This window comes from Corylus avellana, chromosome 3, assembly GCF_965113065.1.
Source record: "Corylus avellana chromosome 3, dhCorAvel1.hap1.2, whole genome shotgun sequence".
Classification (NCBI taxonomy): Eukaryota; Viridiplantae; Streptophyta; class Magnoliopsida; order Fagales; family Betulaceae; genus Corylus; species Corylus avellana.
Genome location: NC_142492.1, coordinates 13707959 through 13713762, shown reverse-complemented (window position 1 = coordinate 13713762; position 5804 = coordinate 13707959).

Genomic DNA, 5804 nt, shown 5'->3' with positions numbered 1-5804 from the left:
GGCCAAAGGGGTGGCTCCAGCCACCCCATGGCTAGTCTGGGGGTGGTCAAACCACCCCATGGCCAAGGGGGTGGTCTGGCCACCCCCAAAAGGTCAAAAAAAAAAAGGGGGGAGGGGGAGGGGGGGGGGGGATCGGGTGTTTTGAGGGTGGCCGGACCACTCCCAAGGGGCTGGGGGTGGTTTCGGCCACCCCTACTGGCCACCCCCAAAAGCCCAAAAAAATTTGCACAGGAGAATGGGTTTGGGCTTTTGGGGACCACCCCCAAGGGCCTGGGGGTGGTTTCGGCCACCCTATATGGCCGGGGGTGGCCGAAACCACCCATAGCCCCTTGAGGGTGGTCTAGTCACCCCCAAAACACCTGATCCCCCCCCTCCTCCCTCTTGTTTTTTGGCCTTTTGGGGGTGGTTCGACTACCCCCAGATCGGCCAGGGGGTGGCTCCAAAAATGGCCAAAAATGGGGTGGTCAGGCCACCCCATTTTGGCCAAGGGGGTGGATGGAGCCACCATGATTTTGGTCTTTTATATATATATAATGCTCAAAACGACGTCGTTTTGGGTTGGGTGGTGATGTGTTTTTGGAGCCCAAAACGATGTAGTTTTGGTTGAGGGTATAATGGGCACAAAATGTCAAACCGTTTGAGTTTAACGGTGAAAACTAACAGAAGGGGGGAAAATGATAGAAATTGAAAGTTCAGGGGCGTAAAGTGAGAGAGTTTGAAGTTCAAGGGGTGTTTGTCAAATTGGCTGGAAGTTCGGAGGGGAAAACTGAAGTTTTCCTAAAATCTTTTTATCTCATTTTACATTGCACACTTGCACACTTGCTGACTTGCACGCATGCTTGTGTAGAAGACTAGAAACAAATTTTATTTTTCTATATCATTGTTTGCATATTGTACACTTGCACACACGCCTGTATGTACTTATTTATTTATTTATTTTTTTTTTGTCTATCGTTTGCTTTGCATGATGATGACTCCTGTACACCTTTTATTATTATTATTTTTTATTTTTTATTTTTTTTTTAACTCTGAAGACTTTTTGTTTTTGTTTTTTTTTTTTTTTCTTTTTCTCTTCCACCCTTACTTTCATCTTCCACCTTACACCTTCTGAGTTCTGACCTTCCTGAAAGTTACAATCACAAATACTCAATCACTCAAGTTTTAGGACTCAAGGTATATATTTGCTCTCTACCCCTGGTTGTAGAGAGCTATTGCACGCAACTAATCTGGATGAAGCAACTTCTTGCTGATTATATATTTGCTCAAGGGATGATGATTGTCTATTGTGACAATACTAGTGCCATCAATATATCGAAGAATCCGGTTCAACACTCTCACACGAAGCATATTGACATTCGTCATCACTTCATCCATGACTTGGTCGAGACCCAGGTGGTATCGCTTGAATTTATGCCTACTGAACATCAATTAGCTGACCTGTTTACAAAACTCCTAGATGGCTCTAGGTTTGAGTATCTCAGGAATGCTATTGGTGTATGCGATCTCTCATGATTGACTGCATAACATGCCTAAAATCCATGCATATTTCATTACTCTTTGGCATTATAGGGTTTTTTTTTTTTTTGACATTATTTTTGTGTGTCCTTGGTGTGAATTTTTTTTTTCTTTGTTAGATGTTCATTGTCTCATGTATTGTTACTAAATGAATATCCTGCATTTGTGTGGGGTCAACATGTCTATACTTGACATTAGATGATTAATATGTTTATGATATGCCTTGTTCATATGGATACTGTTGAGGGAGTAAGAGTCATTATACTCATGATCGAATTTGTGCACTCTATTCCCCTATTAAGTTTGTATTTTTGATAATTTTTTGGAAGTTCTGATAAGATATTTTTGTTAAGAAAAATAGGTAGTGTCATTTCAATCAACTTGGCCAACTCGCTAGTTGAACCTAGATCCTAAACACTCCAGCATTTTCTCATCTGTGCTAAAAGCATTAATAATTCAATAAATAAAAAAGTTCAATATGCTAAAAGCATGAAATATAATCAATGACTTTGGTTGCTTCAGTGTGTCCCTATAGAAAGAATCAGTGACCAAATCATTGCGGAAATAGATGGTCACTAACAAACATAGTCAAAGCGGATGATATGTCTTAGGGGGAGTGTATGGGATGAGGGAGTCTAGGCCCTAGCATGATAAGGTTTGGCTGTTGATTAGTTTAGAGTGTTTGTTTTCCTCTACAAGTTTTCTGTTTATGCTCCTTCCATCTTACTGTTGCAATCTTATTTAATGGGAGTTTTCACACACTACACATTTCATATAAGTTTAATGAGTTTTTGCTTACTTTGCTAAGTTCGCGGGATAGGTTACTTCATACATGTGTTGATTCTCAGGTGTCTGTGTAACATGTTGATCACTCTTTTCGCTAGAGTGTTCATGAGACGTGCATGAGGTGTTGGGCATCTATACAAGTTTTTGTGGTCAATTTTTGTTGTTGTTGTTATTTTTGGCATCAGTTTGAGGGGGAGAATGTGTCATGTCCAGATAGGTTTCTTTGTGTTAGGACATGCGAAGGGCTTGTGTCCGGACATGTCACTAGCCTGTCTGGACACGCATGGTTTAGGCCCAAATTCACGATTTCTTAAACCCTCGCCCCTCATTTTGTTTCTTTCATTTTTCTCTCAACGCCATCTCTCTTCTCCTTCAAAATGTTTTTTGTGTGTTTTGCCGTGTGATGTTTTTGATTCTTGGTGGTCCTTGCACATAATCCTCTCAACTCCAAGGTATGTTTTCTAAGCTTCAGTCTTCTCTCATGTCTCATTTTCTATAAGATTTGAAACCTAGGTTTTCAAGGTTGGGTTGTGATTTTGGTTTGAATTTTTTCGAACTCCTCTTGTAAGAATGATAACCATCTGTTGTTGATATGTCTTAGCTAGTGTTTGGGTTGTACTTAGGCATGTATTTTCATTGTGCATGCAATATTTTTCACATGTCTATATTGAATGCATACAACATGTTCGATAAAATGCATAAATGAAGTTTTTGCACCCATTTTTCAATTCTCCTCTTGAAATGCTACATTTGTGGTGTGGTTATGCTTTAAGATTTGATTATGATGTATGTAAGCATGCTTGTTCCTTAGTCTTATTTGATTCTTCACATGCTTAAAATTCATGTACACCATATGTTTGAAAAAAATACCAACTCCACCTATATCATTGTTTTTCTTTTGGCATGTCTATGTGTTTTGATCATTAGTGTTTGATGACCATTTGTGTAGTGTTCATGATATATGGAGACAATGGTGAATCCAATTTCGGGCTCCACACTTACACGGAAGCGCACTCACGAGGAAAAATCAATTTTGATTTTGATTGTGATTGAATGTGGAGTGGTGCATACTGATCTCCTTGTTGAACCTTTCCGGTTCATTTCTGACATCTTCCACGACAACCAATGGACATCATTCCTCCAATTGTGAACGCATGCACTTGGTTAGTTCGAAAATTTTATTTCAACATTGAAAATATTGATTAGTATGGGGCTTCGCAGTTCAAGACCAAGGTTTTAGGGACAACTCTCACCATCACTCCAAGGTTGATAAGTGAAGTCACTCGATTCCCTTAACGAATGGAAAGTCAACCCCTTTTCCAGAAAACAGGCCATAACCGTCTAAAACTGAAATTCTGGAGGTTCTTAATCCTGGAGGGGATCTCGAATGGGACGATAACAAGACCAAGATTCCCATTGGCTATGTCTGGGCTTTAGAGCATCTGTTGACTCGGATGGTGCTGCAAAATATCTAGCCCGTCTCTAGCAACAGTGATGTGTCCCTTGACTGGGCTACCATGATTTATGGCATCATCTGGCATGTTCAGTTTTGCTTGTGTACCCATATGGTGCTGACCATGATCGAGCTTTATGAGGTTCATTCCATTGCCTTACCATTTGGCGGCCTCATCTCCAAAATCTTGATCTCAAAGTTGCCTCAGATTGATGGAAATGAACCTGTGGAGATTCCTGAAGGTTATTTTGGCAAAAGAATAGTGATGAAATCAAATGCTTAGCTTCAGAGATTTCAAGCTTTAGGAGACATTGATCCTCCAATCATTCTTGATCCACAAGCTGAATCTTCCTCCGGGTCCTCAGCTTCAGATGTTTCAACTCAGTAGAATATGATCATTAGGTTATTTCAATCTCAAGGCCTTAGTATCGACGCTATCAACAAACGGCTTGGGGACATGGAAAAAGATGTGGAGCAAGTTAGGCACAATGTCAGGATTGCACTTCAACACATTCTTCCTGAAGATCAACGAGATTTGATTCCGTGACTAGTTCTTTGTTTCTTTTCCATATACTTGTTAATGTTATGGGATGTTTTTTCTTGAATTCTAGATTCTGGTGAATTATTTTGTATTTCCTTTTGTCCGTCATTGACAAAAAGGGAGAGTTTATTTTTGTTCTCATTTTCATGTTATGTTTTGTCCCCGAATGGCCAAAAGGGGAGTTTGTTAGTTGATGTTTTGGCACATTCGGTGGTTTATGTGTAATCAGCTGAAAATGAGGGTAGCTTGTCAAAACATCCAAAATATAGGTCTGGACAACATTTTAGAGATTTCACTTTGAAGACTTGTTCGAATAGCCAAAAGCCATGTCCGAATAGCATTTCCAGAGAGTTCACTTTCAAGACCTATCCAGACAGCCAGAAGCCGTGTCCGGAAAGCATTTCCAAAGAGTTCATTCTCAAGACCTTTCCGGGTAGCCAGAAGCCATGTCCGAACAACATTTCTAGAAAGTCCATTTTACTTGGCCTGTTTGGACACTGGGCTTGTCATGTCCGGACATTGAGGGTTTACACATACATAACCCTAGCCGTGTCAAGACACGTACTTAACCCTCTCCTGACACAACCGCTGTATTGTTGTGCGAATTTATATTTATACCATCTGTATGCTCAATGTTATGTATGCATTCAGAGAACGAATAATGTGAGCTAAAAGAGAGTGATAATAATGTGAGCTAAGAGAGAGTGATAGAGATATCGAATTGGAGCGTTTGTATCTCTCTTAGAGTAAAGGTGAGAAATCTCATCATTGGTTTTATGATCAACACTTGAAGCCAATCGGAGTTCCGATGAAGGAGATCACATAAAAGAAACTCCAAGAGGTTCTGGAAGAACTACTGCGGTAGCGAATAAGTGGGTCGCTTGTTTAGTACACTAGATTGTCACGAGCAAAGGTTTTGTTAGTTTGACATTGTGTAAATTCTTGTTTTTCTATAGTGAAGTGATTTCTTGGATTTGACTGCCCCAAAGAGGTTTTACATTTAGAGAGTTGTCTAAATGGATTCATCTTCGTAACCAAATATTTGTGTTCTTTAATATTCATTGCATATATGTATTAGGTTGATTATTCTGTGTTAGGTCAGATCTATTTCTGCACATTGTTTTTGTGAAACACCTATACAATCAGAATATGTGTAATTTGGAGCCAATTAGGTTTTTTAAAAATGTTGTAAGGATCTCCTTGAATGTTGTTCTTTTATGTTAAATACTTTGAAGTGTTGTGATGCTGCTTTTGACAAATATTTTTATTTTAATGATGTAATAGTGATAATTATTGCACATTCATGTTTTTTTTTGGGTCTCTTTTTACTACTATTATGGTTTTTTACTTAAATTTTATTTTATTTTTTAAAAAAGCTAACATTAACCATTTTTATATAAAAATGTTGCTATAAAATGAAAAAAAAAAAAAAAAAACATTGTATGCCCTTTATTGTCATTTTTGCAACTAAAAACACATTTTTAGTTTTGTTACCAAACATCACTAACA